The sequence below is a fragment of the Eptesicus fuscus genome, chromosome 11 (genome assembly GCF_027574615.1).
Source record: "Eptesicus fuscus isolate TK198812 chromosome 11, DD_ASM_mEF_20220401, whole genome shotgun sequence".
In the NCBI taxonomy this organism is placed as follows: Eukaryota; Metazoa; Chordata; class Mammalia; order Chiroptera; family Vespertilionidae; genus Eptesicus; species Eptesicus fuscus.
In genome coordinates, this window is record NC_072483.1 from 58,741,503 (window position 1) to 58,757,614 (window position 16,112).

Consider the following 16,112-nt stretch of genomic DNA (forward strand, 5'->3'; position numbering starts at 1 on the left):
GAGAGCCCACCGTCCCCGCCACTCTGAACCTGGACGCAAGACCGCAGCACCCAAGGGGTTGGCACCTAGCTCAGCCCGGCTACCTCCCGCCGGCGCAGGCGCCGTAGGCCGGCTCCACGCCCGCCTGGAAGGCCCACCGCCAGCGTTCCCGCCGCGGGGCAGGGCGGGGCCCGCCACGCCTGCGCACTACCCCTTCGCACACCCCAGCGAATCTGGGCGCACGCAGCAACACGTGACCGCTGCCAGTGTCCAAGATGGAGGCTATGGCCAGGCCCCGCAGGCACCCCGCCTCAGTCCCAGCCCCGGCATGCGCCCGCTAAGCGCGCAGGCACGCGTTCTTGACCGCTGGGCCGGCACGGGGCTGCCAAGTAGGGCAGGCCAAGGCCAGGGCCCGTGTTTTCAGTCACTTCCCGCGCCGTGCTCCTTCTCAACGGCGAAGCACCCAGGGGCTGGCGCCTGCAGCGTCCTTTGGTCGCCCCGCCCCCCTGGGATTGGCAGCTCCGGGAGCCAACGGGGTTCAGGACTTGTGCGGGAAGGCGGGCAGGGGTGGAGCCTCCCTGCTGTTCGTCGGGCGTCTGGCCTGGCCGTTGGCCTCTGCCGGACGAGGGGCGGGAACAGACGGGGCTGTACTTTGGTTGCCAGCGGACCAATGAAAGGACAGCCGGGCGCTTGGGAAGGGCGGGCGGAGGGCGGGGCCGAGCCGTAATTGACGAGCTCTTCATTAGAAACCAGGCAGGAGGGAGGAGCCCGGGAGGGAGGTGATGCAAAGACGCCGCAGCCAATGGCTGCAGAACTTTAGGCTGGGGGGCAGGGCCTTGGCGGCTGACGGGCGTCAGGGCTAACCTATCAGCGCCTGGCTCTGTGCTGGAGGGGGGAGCAGCATCATGGTTCAACGTGGGTCAATTTTTTGTGAATGAGGAGGGGAGGTTGTGGGGCCGCCGCCGCGGTGCACTGTCCCCGCCGCCGCCCGCGCTCGAGCCCGCGCGCCCGCCCGCCGCCCGTCCGCCCGCGCCGCCGCCTCAGCCGCCTGGGCCCGGCGCGCCGTGGCCGCGTCCGTGCTGTCGCCGCCGCCCGAGCGCCTGCCCGCCTGCCCGCCGCCAGTGGTGGTGGTGGCGGTGCAGGCTGAGGAGATGCGGCTCGGAGCGCCCGCCGCCGCCGCCGCCGTCTCCCTGCCTGCCGCCGCGGTAAGCGCAGCCCGGTCCGGCCTGGCCCGCGGGCCATTGTCCGCCGCCGTCAGCAGGCCGCCGGCCTCCACGCCCTCGGCCCGCCGCCCTGCCCGGCAGGTGGACGTCGGTCCGCGCCCCCGGCCCAGCCCGGCCCCGACCCGGGCACCCAGGCCGCGCGCGCCGCCTAGCTCGAGGGTTCCCGGGCGGGAGCGGCAGCCGGTCGGGACCTTCCTTGCAGCCGAAGCAAAACGACGGCCCTCCGCCGGGGCCGGGAGCGGCCAGGACGGCCGCTCGCCTCCGGGGTCGCACGGCGCCTCTGTCGCTCGGGCCAGGCCGAGTCCCCAGCAGGTGGGCCGGGGGCTCCTGGAGCCCGGCGGGCGCCGTTTATGTAACTTTGTCAGGGCTGTGAGTTTGCAGAAAACCGTCCCTCCCGGGGCTCGCGGCGTGGGGTGCGCCGTCGCGCCGCGCCTTGTGTGTGCGCCCCGGCCCGCGACGGGGTTACGGGTGCTGCCCACGACCCTGTCTGGGTGCCCGCAGGGTTTCCACAGGCCGAGATGTGGCTGGTCCTGCCCCGAGGATGTGAGCCGCGTCTCCCGGCGTTGTAAAAACACACCATGGCATTATAAGCAAATTATCTCGTATTTACATTTATCGTTGAATTATTTGACACTGTTACAGCGGGAGACCGTGCGGATCTGTTGGAAAGGCCGGGGGTGGAACCCAGTGTACTCATTTAGTGCACATCAGAAATTTGTAATAACTCGCAGCAGCTGATATAAGTGTTTTCTTTATTGCATGTTGTAAATTGACCTGCTGTGACACCATTTTCAAATAAAGCGTTGCAGAAATTAAACTTAAGTTATTTTAAAACTAATGACTTTCTTAACTAAATCCTAATTGCATGACTGTAGAGACCTACCTAATTGCTTGCTGAGAGCAGCGCTGCTGCCTTGCCCTCGCTGAGGGAGGAAAGGGCCTGGTAGTTACTTCGCTTCCTCTTTTCTCCACTCGGGCTTTTCTGTTTATTCCCACAAACCACCTAAGCATGGAAGGCCTGGGAGTAAACATGCAAACATCCCTCACCCAGAGCCCGCCCAGCAAGACTGGGGGAGTGCCAGTGGGTCCGTACCTTGGCCTGGTTTCACTTTTTCTTTTGTAGCATGGTCATGGTTACCTGGAGTTTTAATTGCTTCTGATAATTATGTGCATTTTGTGAGGTGCGGTGCTATGATCGTGGTGGTTTCACAGTACAGCCAGGAAAGGTGGTGATGGTGACGGGAGAGGGAGAGACATTGAATTAAGAAAACTCAGCTGCTTGTACACAAATATACACTACAGCATTTACAAAGCAAAAGTTATTGCAGAATTTTGCAGTAACTATGGCAACACAATTACTCTATTATCATTGGAAATGCAAAATGCCACCCTGCTAGAAGTTCCTTCAGAATGGAGTTTTGGATATTGAAAATATGTAGATTTGATTTTTTTCAGGTAGCTCCTGAGAATCCTAAAATCTGTGTTCAATTACCTATTTTTAAGACTGATCAAGCTTTCCCAGATAGTCTACTCACTTGGGTCTATGTCATCTTGCCCTAGAACTCACATTTGTGTGGGAGGAAAGTGTTTTCCTGCTTTAAAAACACACACACCCTGACACATTGTAAGACTTCTACAGCGATCTGGGCTTTTATTTTAAAGATCAAATACCTTCCTAAAAAGAACAACGATCAGTCAGAAAAGAAGCAGGGTTTCTACAGCAGGCAGATGTAACACTGCCCTCTTTAGGGTTCTTTCTCCTGCTAGGGGTGCAGGCACGATGAGTGCCTAGGGTTGGGGGTGGGGTGGATGACTTGAGGATGGCTTGTAGGACTAGAAGGCCTAGGGACCAAGGACAGATGTGGCCTGAGCCAGAGAGAATGTTCAGTGGTCAGCAGCTTCACAGCCCTGCAAAATAAAAATCTCCAAGTGCCATGTTCTCCGAGGCCTTGGGGGCTGTTACTGTAGTGGGATCAGTGGAACATGGCATCCTGGCCATGTGCAGCTGGAGTACGGGTCTTGATTTTCGGTGGTTGGAACCTGCTTTATGCGGATAGGATGCCCCTCATTATGTTTACCAGGAAGACTCTAGTTCTGGAAGTTTCCACACATTGTGGGGTTGCTGCAGTTTAATTTTGTTATAATCCTTTCCTTTTAACTACTGCATATTTATGCCCAGTAATCGACTTCCATTTTCCAGCTTCATTGTGAGGTTTCAATGCAGCATGAACGGCTTTGAATTCTCATCCTTTGATGTTGGGGGTGGCACCAGAGGAAAGGGGACTTTGTGCCGTCTTAATTGCCAGAGCAGAAGAAACATTTCATCACTCCTGTAGAATGCGTCCATACCGTTCTCTATTGAAAACGGCTGGGCTTTCATGGCTCAGAAGCTGCCATGAGTAATAGATTAATACCTGATGTAGGGAGTGAGCCAGACACAGGGAAGGAGGGACAACTGCTGGCGCTGGGCTGCCTCAGGCGACAGGCCGTGCTGGGCTTTCTGTCCCTGGACCAGAATCAATGACTGGGGAAAAGGGTACCCAGTTTTGGTGGGAGCTTCGGATTTGGAACCTGGTTCTTCAGCCTGTGAAGCTGGGCCCCAGTCCTTGCTGTTCTAGCCAGAGGGCAAGTCCCTGCCCCATTGGTTGCAGCCCCCACCTTGATCCTGGGGTGGGTGTCAGGGATCAAGTTTGGAAGGGGTTTTTGTTTCAATCTCAGATGGTCAGCATATGCTGTGAACTGCATGGGCTCAGCGCTTTTGGCCTTGACCTTAGAGAAAGGTACAGTGTTTTCTGGTTCAAGTCAGAAGAGGGGCCCCATGTCAAAAGTGATGCTGCATTTTAGCATACCTTATTAAGTATGTTTATAGAGTGATTCTTTTGGGGAAAACTGTCACTGAAGTAAGAATCGTGAGTTCTTTTTGTAAGGTCATGTTTATCATCTCTTGGGCTTATGTGAAGAGAAGGGGTGGGTGGGGCTTGTATGGGGTGCAGCGTGGGCTGTGGCATCTGCAGCTGCTCAGGGTCTCTCTGCTGCCTGCCTTTTCTGACATGCCTCTTCCTTACTTTCTGGAAGGAAGGTCCAGGACCCTACACAGGTTTCCTCCACTGTGACCTCTCATAGAACCACGGGGACAGATCAGCATCTGTATCAGCCCATGCAGAAGCCAGAATGTCCCTCCTGGGAGGAGAGTGTTACCCTTACATAGCCAGTGGCTAACATTTAATGAGCACTTACTTGGGCCACATGCCATAGAGGCTCGTTTCTCTCCCCACAGCCTGAGGTGGCTCCTATTCTGCACTCAGTTTGCAGAGGAGAGACCTGAGATAGAGGTGAAAGTACAACTGGCACCCAGATGCTAGTCCCCTCTTCCATGCCTCTGCTTCCAGGCCAGTGGTGGTCTTAAAGTTGAAGTTCATTGTAGGTGAGCCCTTTGGGAGAGCACAGCCTCTTTGAGAAGATGAAAGTTTGGAATACTTTCTGGGTTCAGTGTTGTGGTCACTGCTGTTGGAGCTGTCCTAGCTGACAGAGTTGCAGCAGCCTCTGGGAAGTAGCTCTGGCTTTCTTAGGCTGTCTCCTACTCCTCCAGTGCGGCATAGACTTGGGAGGGATCTGAACAATCCTGTCAGCCGGCAGTGGTGGTTGCATGGAGTGCTTGGATGTCTCCTCAGGCTGCCTGGGGGCAGGTGAGAGTGGAGGACACCTCGTGCTCCACAACCATTTCAGCCAGAGCAGGGTGGCCCTCAGTGTTTTGTCTGGAAGATTACCTTGGAAGGATGCTCTCCAAGGACCTAAAACTTTGAAAAACCACTGACTTAATCTGTTATTATAATTCCAAGCCAGACACCTTAAAAAATATTGACAGATTTAACAATATAAGAAGTAAAGAAAATTCTCTTTGACAAAAGATTCTATAAGTGAGGTTAAGAGACAATGGGAGAAAAAATATACAAAAAAATGTACCTATATGAGCTTAATTGTCAATATGCAAAGAGCTTTTACAAACCAATAAAAAAAGGATGAGCATCCCTATTGCAAGATGAGCAAAGCATGTAAATATGCAGATCACAGTGGCTACTGAAAAAACTCAAGCGTTACTAATTCAGCTGAAAGGAGATCCCCTTTATGTTCATCATATTAGCAAAGGTAAGTCTGACAACACCCATTTGTGGTGGTATTGATAATTTCTATCTTCTCTGGTTTTTGAGAAATTGAAGTAAGTTAATATATGGAAAGTGCTTAGAATAGGGCCTGGCACATAGTAAACAAAATATGAGAGTTGTCTATTATGGTTTTTTTGCTCTCCGTAGAGCAAAAAATTATAATTATTCTCCAGAAAAGTTTGATGTGTCAAAATTTTAAGTGGTCAGTCCCCTTTCCCCAGCAGTTCTACTAACTAGAATATTTATTATTAGGAAATAATATGATGAACATAAGGCCATTTAGATGTGTACAGGATGTTTTGTTATGTTATTTATAAAGGTGACACTTATTAAATACATTTTGGTATTTCGGCCTGCGGAGTGTGTGTGTGCAGGGTCCTGGCTGGCAGAAGTGCAGTGTGTTAAGAAAGCAGGTTCTGAACAATACCCAGGTTTTTTTTTTAAGTATTTGGGTCTAAAGTGATAATGGTGGTCCTCTGGGGTTTTAGGAAAATGAGATGTGAGGGACTTTTATTGTCTTTTTATATATAATCTATAATAATAAAAACATACTATGCTAATTAGACTGGACAACCTTCTGGATAAAGCCGGGGCTGCGAGGGAAGCCCGGGTCCCAGGTGCCTACCGACAGCCGGAGGAAAGCCCAGGTCTCAGGTGCCAAAGGGAAGCCAGTGCCAGTGGCCAGGGGAAGGAAGGCCTACTCTTGCACAAATTTCGTGCATTGGGCCTCTAGTCCTATATAATAAAAGGCTAGTATGCAAATCAACTGAACGGCCGAATGACAGGTTGCTATGATGTGCACTGACCACCAGGGGGCAGATGCTCAATGCAGGAGCTTCCCCCTGGTGGTCAGTGTGCTCCCACAGGGGGAGTGCCGCTCAGCCAGAAGCTGGGTTCAAGGCTGGCGAGCGCAGTGGTGGTGGCGGGAACTTCTCTCGCCTCTGCAGCAGTGCTAAGGATGTCCAACTGCCGGCTTAGGCCCGCTCCCCATCAGTGGGACATCCCTGAGGACTCCTGGACTGTGAGAGGGTGTAGGCTGGGCTGAGGGACCCCCTCTCCCCTCCTAGTGCACAAATTTCGTGCACTGGGCCTCTATTGGTATTATATAACTTTTTGCTCTAAGCATGGAATACTTTTAAAAAGAAAGTTGATTTTCCATTGGGGGGAAATACTCTTCAATTACATTATTTATAAGGGAGAGAAAGACCAAATCCTTGGGAAGTTGATAAATATGCTTAGCATTAGAAGAATTTAGCAGATTTGTTTCTCTGACTTGCTTGTGAGCTCTCTGAGCAGAGAGCTGGCCTCCTGGGTCTGGGTGTGTCTGGTGCAGTTCGTCTATGCTGCAAATGGTATTCTCAGTGGTCTCAACCGAAAGCAGGTTTGTACCTTCATTCCCTTTCTCAAATCCTGCCATGTCTTCCTGTTGTTCTTAGTACATGGAAAGCCTGTCTGATGCTGGCCTTTATTTTACCAGCCTCTTCTGATAGCACTTGTCTGTTAACTGAGCTTTGGTCCCTCCCTGCTTGCTTCCTTGCTCTCAGTAAGCCCCTTTAACCCCAGGGCCTTTGCACACATTGTTTCATTTCTTGGAACGACCTCTCTTCATCTCCCTTTACCTCAGCCCCTCAATCCATGCATATCCTTTGACCCTTGCTACATATAAGCCTAACATCTTTTCTGCTCCTTCCTGATAGGATCCAGTTGTACAATTTCAATGGCTTGTCATGATGTTAGTGATTCACTGTCACCACTCACATCATGACGAGCTGGGGGCTCATGGGGTTGACGGCCTCATGCCCACTCTGTCTCCAAGGCCTGGCTGTAGATGTTCCAGGAATGAATGACTGAGTCGCTGAGGGAAGGGCACAGTGTGGAGAGCCTGGTCGAGGACTGGTCCGGGCCTCACGGCACCTGTGTGCTTCCTATGCTCTGGAATTGCCTGTTTCCTTCCTGCCGCCACCTGGGAACTTCTTGGTTCTGATTTTGGAGATTACATGCTTTTAAGCAGATGCCATAAATAAAAGTGATGTGGATTCTGTGATCCAGCGAGGAATGAACAGAAGAAGGGCCTGAAACACACAGCTGTCAAGTGGCAAATGGGGCCATTGTGCACACAGTCAAGGTGGGTGCACATGGCTTGTCCTCGGCCTGGGCTTCAGTGTTCCAGGTGGCCAGCTGCCGCTTTTATTAATGGCATTTCCCCATTTGTTTCATATTGGAGTTAATGACATTGTTTAGTCATTTCTTATTTAACCTCATAATTTTAATATGATACTGTAATATAGTTGTGTATGTAAACATTTTGGAGTCTGCTCTGTTTAAAAAAGCGAATGTTAGGCTGTGTGAGTTTACTATTATTTATGAAGTATTTCGTCTGTGTGAGTCAAGTGCTTTTGTTGGATTGATGTTTGCACTTGAAACAATAAATCGGTTCTTAGGACCTGAAAGCCCAAGCCCGCCCTCCAAGCAGAAGAGTTTAGCGGTGATGGAATTGTGTCCTCACTGGGGAGCATGTCATCTGCCTTCTGCGGTGCTCTTTGGTAGAGTGGTCTTTTTCAGACTTCAGAGAGAAGTTTTGTGATCCCCTATGGCCTCTCTTTGTTGGGGGAGTGGTGCTGGTGGTGTTTGGGAGTGTTTCCTGCAGTTTTTAATTGGCCACTTAATATTTTGCAAATCTTAAGCCTGTACCCAACCCCAAGTACAAGGTGAGGGGACAGAGAGGGGATGGAGTTGAGGAAATAAATGCTCCTTGCCTGGGGGGACTCAGTGGCAGATGCAGTGGCAGGTCCTGTGACCCGTCTCCATCAGGAAGACCTGGCCTCTGCCCACAAGGAGTGTAGTTGTTGGTGGGGTTCTGAGAGTAGGGGAGAGGAAACACCCACAGGTGCACCAGGCTGGGGAGGCTGATGCCTGGGGTCTGGGGGCCACGGTGGTAGAGGAGCAGGGCCCACATGGAGGGAGGCAAAAGCAGGGCTGGAAATGGGTGCAGTCCTCTTTAGCCAAAGCAGAGCTGTGGGCCTCTGCAGAGTGGAAAGGCCATCATGATCAGATGGTGGCCAGCTCTGAGGGTTCCTGGGCCAGAGGGCTGAGAAAGGATGAGCTGGACAGTCTGCCGGGCTGGCTAGTTGGGCTGGTCTTCGTGAAGGACTCCCTGCTGCTTCCTTGCACACAGTTTGCTTGCATTTCATTGACGTTTCTGAACTTCTGTTCCTTCTGTTTTTTGCCAAGTGCCATGTACCTGACCTCTCTGCATCTAACCTGGCTGAGGGAACAGGGTGAGGGACACGGTTGTGCACAGCCCCAGCCAGAAGCCTCCCCTGCCCCATGGCCTGGGGCATGTGCTTGGAATGAGCGCTTCTAGGGAGGACCCTAGGGCACCTCACACTGTGGGGGAGGAGGCGGGCGGGGCCATGTCCTGAAGGGAGGTGACCAGTTCTTTCCTCCTTCCCTCAGCCAGTGTTCTTGAGACCCCTCTTCTAGGTCTGGGGCTCCTTGGAGTAGCTGTCAGGACCTGAGCTTCATGGGAGTCATTCTAGAGAACATTGTAGAATGGACCTGAGCCAACCTTTAATCCTGCTGTTGGTTTTGTACATCTGGAGTCAAAAGCTGATTCTGAGCCCCACTTGGCCCTCTGCAGGGGCTTTCCTGGCAGAACGCAGGACTCTGGCAGACCTACAGGTCGTGAGATGGACACTGAGCAAGTCAGCGGAGGCCGCAGGTTCTTTGAGGACTGATGTTTGAGCCCTGCTAGGGCGAAAGGTTTAGAGTTCTGATTAGCCTGGCCCCCACCCCACTTTTGGGGTTGTGGACACCCAGGGGGAGGTACAGTCATGTACCATGGCCTGGGCCATCAGTGCAGGGCATGGGGTTAATTAGTGAGTGCTAAGAGCAGAACCACTCGGGCTGGGGGGCCCTCGGTCATGTGGGCCTTCAAAGAATCATACAGACTTCCTCGGCGGGCACTACTGTGGATTACAACCCTCTCTGCTGTAAAATGTATGTACGATTTTGCACTGAAAAGGTCATAATAGGTGGTTTCAGTTCCTGTTCTTTGCAAAACCTTTCTTTGCCAGCTTAAGGGCTGGGTTGTAATTCCTTTCTGGCCTCCAGATCAGAAGGACACATTGAAGGACATGACACTGGGGCATTTCTGTTCCAACTTTGGTCTCCTCCCAGTACCTTCTCTGAAGCTGGTGTTCACCTATAACTAGTTTAGTGGCAACCTGAGCCCATCCCCCGTTGTCAGCTTGGACAGCAGCCCACCGGCAACCTCCTAATTAATGGTCCTTTCTACTCAAGGCCCCTGAGGAAGTGTGGGCCAGGCGGCCTGCCTCTCTCTGGGCAGCTGGAAGTGGCCTCCTCTGCCAACAGCAGTCCTGAGCCCCCAGTGGAGCAGCATCGAGGTCACCTCCTGGCCACCTCCCTGGGCTGATGGAGAGTCGACCTTTTGGATCAAGGAATTAACAAACAACAGTGTGAAATGTGTCCTAACTTGTGCCCTGAAGAAGAATGTCCTTTTGCGTCAGTATGCGTAGTGTTCGGCCAAGTGTGGGCTGCCTTTGGGGGAAGCTATTATTTTCAGAATTCTTTAATGAAGTGGAGGACGGAGCTGAAGGGGCAGAGAGGCACACAGCGCACTCTGCTCCTTCCCAATGCTTTCTTTCTCCTCCTTGTGGCTCCTCTGTGGGCTCATTGAGGTTTCGTTGCAGCCAGGTGCCGGGTAAAGGGTGAAGGTGAGGGTAAAGGGTGAAGGTGCGAGTTCTGTTGTGCCCGAGAGGGGTTTCCATGGTTGCAGATACCTTGCTTTCCATGGCTGTGAGTGCTGAGGACACAACGTGGGTGTTGAGTCACACCTCAGTTGAGATCCCACCTTCACTGTTGTGCCTCTGTTGACTGGCTGATATCACCTTGCTTCTGCCAGTTGAATGTTCCGTCTATAGGATGGGAGATGGGCTCCTCCCTGGGAGCCATTGGGAGGCCGAATGGGGGTGCTGGGCAGTCAACCCTCTCCCTAAGCTCTGCCCTTCTCTGCCCCCTCTCTGTGGGCAGGCCTCAGGTATGCTGTCATCTGCAGGGAACTGTGCGGGACTGAGCCTTTGACTCCTTGAGGCCCCTGTGCTGGCTCAGACCACTCGGGGCATTTCTGCCTGCATCTGTCTGCTGAAGTCCCGGCAGGGCAAGATCCTCCCTGAAGGACTTCATTTGGGAGCGAGTTGTTATCTGTCTTTGTCCTTACAGGCCCTGTTTCTTAGCCTTTGGAGATGTTCTTGAAAGCTCAGTAGCACCTGTTACATGGCACATGGAACACCATCAGCTTCGAGGGTGCTGCTGTGTGTGTTGCACACATAGGGCTGACCACAGCCATGCTGTCCCAATGTGCCTGGCTTGGACATGGTGTGATTTGTTTCTAGGGCTGCTGAGGTCCCTGGCTCTGAAGGTGATCCATGAGCTGGAGTGATGGAGATTTCATGCTGGGTCTTCACCTCAGAGCATTGCCTGGTGTCCCGGGATGCTGGCTGCATGTTGCAAAGCCAGTTGCAGATTAGGGAAATCTGGCTTCTCTTCTTGTCACTGTTCTTTATCATGCACCAGCAGGGAGCCTCAGGGACAGAGCATTCTACCCCTTCCTCACCCCCTATGGATGGCAGCATGGGAAGACCTTGGGAAGGCCGCTCTCCGAGGCAGCTGTGGCTTGAAGGAACCTGCATGGCCTTGGTGCTTGGGTTCTGTGTGGAGGGGACTGTAAGCACCAGGACTTAGAGATCAGAGAGGTTGGGTGCTTCTGGTGCCCTGTGGGCATGGCCCTCCACAGGAGATGGTGCTCTATGTGCCCTGTGTATGTGGGGGCCAGGAGTAACTGTGTTGTAGGACAGGTGGCCTCTGGTGAATGGAGGAGCGTGGAGGCAGGAAACCAGATTATGTCCTCCCTGGGATTGTGGGAAAAACACTTTAAGGGAATCTTTGTTGTTGTTGTTGTGGTTAATCCTCACCCAAGGATATTCTCCCCCTCTCCCCATCGACTTCTAAAGAGAGTAGAAGGGACGGGGAGAGACACAGAGAGAGAAACATTGATGTGAGAGATCCTTCAGTCCTCAGGCCAATGCTCTAACCACTTAGCAAAACTGGCTAGGGCTTTAAGAGAATCTTTTGTGAGTGGCTCTCAGTATTGAGCAGGAGGATATTTCTGGTAGCACTCCATCAGCTAGTATCTCTCCATGGCAAGTTCAGAGAGCACTGTGCAGATAGTGATAGACTTGCTTCCTCCAAAGGTGCGGGTGAAGGAAGAGTTCAGGTATGGCTTGATCCAGCCTCTCCACACTGGCATCAAGACAGACTTGTTTCTTCCCCCTCTCTTGGGTGAGTCAGCTTCCTGGTCCCAAGAGGGTCCTGCCAGCTGCTGTCAGGGCTGCACACCTGCTAGTTTATGCCACCAGGAAAGAGAGTATCTTTGCCCCAACAAAAGTCTTGATTCACTCTCCTTGGTTTGCCTTAGGTCACCTCTTCACCTCTGAACTGTCACTGTAGCCAGGGGTATGGAATGTGCTGAATGGTTCAGCCTCTTCCAGAAGTTGGTTGGGGAGTCCGCTTCCCTCATCTGGAAATCACTGTGGTGGGGAAGGAAGGGGAGAGATGGTGATGAGGGAATCAGCTGACAGCATCCTCCATGGAGCTCCTTGCCCTTAGCAGCCCCAGCAGCATTCCACACGGCCTTTCCTGTGAACCCCAGTGTGTGGTGCCATGCTGAACGCTTCACAGACCTTGTCTCATGGAATTCTGCAGCAGCCCTCGATGGAGGGAGGGATGATGCCCACCACAGAGGGGAAGTGAGGCCTTGACTAGGACTTCTGTGGCAGTGGATGCCAGGGCACTCCGACCTCCCTGTGTCTCCTTCCTGGATATGACCTGGGCCCTACAAGTTGGGCATGTGGCTAGAACTGGCCAGTTGGCACGGTGGACAGAGGTCAGGGAAATTCCTCCACTCTCTCCCTCTGCTGCTGTCTGGCAAGGCCCTCAGGTAGTGGGGCTAGGCCTCCTGGTATCTTGAGTGCTTCCTACTGACCAGTCCCGCTGCCCTCAAGAGTTGTGCCCCATCAACCCAGGGGGGCCAAGGCAGTTGTCTGAGGATGCTCTGGGGCGATGTTGAGGGGGCAAATGCTGAGGGTATCCTGGGAAGGGTGAGAGCAAGTCCTGGCAGTCCCGGGAACCCCACCAGCCATACCCACCTCTCTCTAGGCAAGGGGTGCATTGGAAGGGATGTACTTTGGGATCAGATAGATGGGCTTAAAATTTGGCCTTCACAACCCTCCAGTGTGTAGGTGGTAGGTTGTCCAGCTCCCCTGTGCCTCAGTCTTCCCACCTGCAAGGTGGGCATGAGGGTTTCTGCAGGGGAGAATTGTCAGGATTGAGTGTGATATCGAGGCCTGTGGCCTAGCTCTAGACCTGCCGAGAGGCACAGGATGAAGAAATGCTATTGCCTTTCCTTAGGTTCATGTGTCCGTAGGTTGGTCAGACCCTGCCCAGGGGCCGGTGCCTTAGCACTGTGTGTTATTAAGTACCATCTGTTAGTCCTTCAACACTCTGTGGCATAGAGACCCTTACTCCCAGTTGACTGTTGAAGCTGACACCGAAGCAGGAGCAGATGGCTTGATGGTGAGGAATTGGGCCCTGAGCCCATGCCTTTCCCTCCTTCTGTTAACAGGTGGGAATGTGTGGTACCGCTGTCTATGCCCAAATGGGAGGTGCTGGGCTCATTCTGGGATGCACTTCTGGGTCTGACAGGCCGAGTGGTGAGGGGCTGACATGTGTCCTGACATGTTCAGGTGTGGAGGGTGTCCCAAACAGAGGGAGAGGCCGGGGACCTCAGAGCTGCACTTCCTCCCAATCCTGAGGATTTCCTTCTCAGGGAGGTAGGGCTTTTCATCAAGGTGGGAGGGGCATGCTGTTGCTGTTGGTGGTAGCTGGCCCTATGGCCCATGCCGGCCACGAGCACAGCTGGATAGTGTGTGGAACCAGCAGCCCATATGGTGGAGCTAAGCTGGATGTGGCCTTGGCCTGGGTGGGTGGGAAGATGTTCCTACCCCTCTCCCTGCTCCAGTCCCCGCCCCCTTACACCTGCGCTCTGTTAGCCTTCCTCCTCTCCTGGCCCTGCCTCAGCTGTGTTGCCAAGTGGAGTTGCCCCTGCTTATGGTCACCCAGGACATTTGTTACCAGTGTCTTCTTCTCCCTCTTCTTTAGCCCAGCTGAGTTCTGGATGCACAGCCCTGAGGGTGCCCCCGACACCCCCATGACAGGCACGCACACAGTTACACAATGCAGGCTCACATGGGGCAGTACGTGACCACATGCGCACACACACAGGCACATGTGCATGCGGTGCCACATGGGAAATATGAAAACCTGGCTCCTCTCTTGTGATTCTCATTGAGCTGATTTTAGCCGCATGTCTACGTGCCTATCACTTAATGAGGGACAGCGGCGTGTGTGGAACTCGGCACATCTGATGACGGTTGGGGTGATGAAATTCTCCCTCCATGGAGTGCAACTCTCACCCAGTTCCTCATCTCTAGGCGTAGATCCTTTGTTTTTTAATCCTTACAAGTTTGGCTTTCTCCAGACGGTAGGACATTAGTTTCACATGTGGGAGTTTGAGTATTGACCACCAAAGGGGGCTGTAGGTTGGGTTGGTCCAGGACTGCTGAGACCAGCCTCCCCATAAGGCCCTGGGACATGGCCTCACTGGACTCTGACTGGTATTCCTTAGGAAAGTCCAGCAGCTGCTCCTGAAGCTGATGTGCTGACAGGTTCCCTTAAGGCACCAATTCTTTGTTTCATAGTGTAGTGATGTTCCAGGGCACACACAAGGTTTGGAAGCTTCTATGTAACCAGGGAAACTCCAGTGGAGAACATTCTAGCAGAATCATCTAGGCTCCTGAGCTTTGCACCTTCCCCTGGGCCCAGGGTTCCTGCATCCTTGGGCAGCACTCATCTTCCAAACTCTTCCAGTGGAGGGTGCCCCCTTCTTTAATTGTAGCCACCTCAACCAGCAAGACCTTGGGGTAGAGCCTGGGATCCATATCACCTGGTTCCTGCAGTGGCCAGGACCTCAAACCTGGTGGTGGTGGTGACCCCTTCCTCTCATCTTTGGTCTTTACTCTTCCTCATAGTGATGACCCTGAACCGTGCTCCCTGGGTCCCTGCTCCAGTTCTTGCCTCCTTACACCTGCGCTCTGTTAGCCTTCCTCCTCTCCTGGCCACAGCACTCCTGCCCAGACAGCCATGGCTCCTGTTGTCTAGAATAAAATTCGGGTCCTTTTGTATCACCTGCATGGTCCACAGGCCTTGGTCTAGGTGCTCTTCCCCGCATTCATCATCTGTGTCTCTAGCCTGGCTACATGGATCTGTTTGGTCCATTTGCTGGGCTCTCTGGCCCTGGGCTTTAACTTGTGCTTGGGGCTTCCAGGTCCACAACTGGAGACTCTTATTAGAGACTCATTCTGGTGGCTGGATGGCTCCCTTTCGATTCCATAATGATGGAGGTGTGATCACAGCCTCCTTGGAGTCCCTGACCCCCAACCCGTTTCTCCTGCCCTCTATCCTCGCCGTGCCTTGTAATGGGTAGTGGATGAGGCCACAGTTAGGGTCTCTAAGCCCTGCTGCATCACGCTATCCTTCAGTCCCTGGGGGCAAAGAGTCCTCTGTAGAAATGGGGGCTAGGGTGTGCTGTTCTTCATTGTCATGGAGGCCTGGCCATGACTCAGCTGTGCTGCCAAGTGGAGTTGCAAGACTTCTCATAGCTTGAGGTTGAGACTCCAAAAGCAGGTGGAACTTGCCTCCCTCCCCCCCCCCCTCCCCCCCCCCACCATCCTGTAGTCTACCCTGCCTTCCAGCACCTACCCTGAGGGGCTGGGCTGAGGCAGAGTCCCCACTGCCTCAGCCCAGTTGGAGCCCCATTTCCTCTGTCCTTGTACCCTGCTCAGTGCTTAGAGCAGCCCCACCTGCTACCCCAGTGGGCAGGGCATGGCTCATTTTCTTTGCAGGCCCTGATGGAGCAAGGGTGGGAGGCTTGGAACAAAGGAAGCTGAGAGTCAGCGATTCTCCCCAAGGCCTGCAGCAGAGCATTTATCAGGGGCTGGGAGAGGGTTTCCTTTCATAACAGGAAGAGGCCTAGAGTCTGTGACCACACCACACCTGGGCAGCAGGCACCTGAACTAAGGGGAGAGACTCCAGAAGAGGCTCCCAGGGATGCGCCTCTGCCTGCGGGTGCTAAGCATCTACGTTTGTCTGTCTCCTGCACCCAGGCTCACCGTGTCTTGGACTAAAGAGTTTGGGATTAACTGCCTTGTACTCTCTGGTGGCCTTTCCCATTCACGGGTCCCTCCTCGGCACTCTGCAGGCTTCTAAGGTCTCAGCCTCACTTTGCATTCTTATTTCTACTTCATGGCTGGTTTCCTTGGTTTTCTAGCATCGGGGATCGTCCCTGCCTTGGCTGTCTTCACTGGGCCTCAGGGCTGTGCCTGATGTTTGAACTGTGGACTTGGGGTCCTGGCAGTGCTTCTACAGTTTTCCCAGAAAGGAATACATTGTAATTGACTATCAGAACACCCATGTGCTGTGCAGCAGGTAGAAGGCGGTGGGGTGGTGGTGGAGGGTGGTTCTCCTGGTCCAGCCCTGCCCAGGGCAAGCTCACAGCCAGTCCCTGGGTGACTGATTGGTCCGCACTGGGGGGTCCTTCAGAGTGTGGATT

At 53.4% G+C, this 16,112-nt stretch overlaps 1 protein-coding gene across 1 annotated transcript in view; it reads left to right on the plus strand.

Moving 5' to 3' along the window:
• Positions 1 to 1,128: 1,128 nt before the first annotated feature.
• HDAC4 (histone deacetylase 4) overlaps positions 1,129 to 16,112 on the plus strand; it is a 230,705-nt gene continuing 215,721 nt past the window's right edge. Inside the window, exon 1 of the mRNA XM_054723477.1 lies at positions 1,129 to 1,184. The gene's annotated coding sequence lies outside the window, so the exon portion shown is untranslated. The remainder of the gene's footprint in view (positions 1,185 to 16,112) is intronic.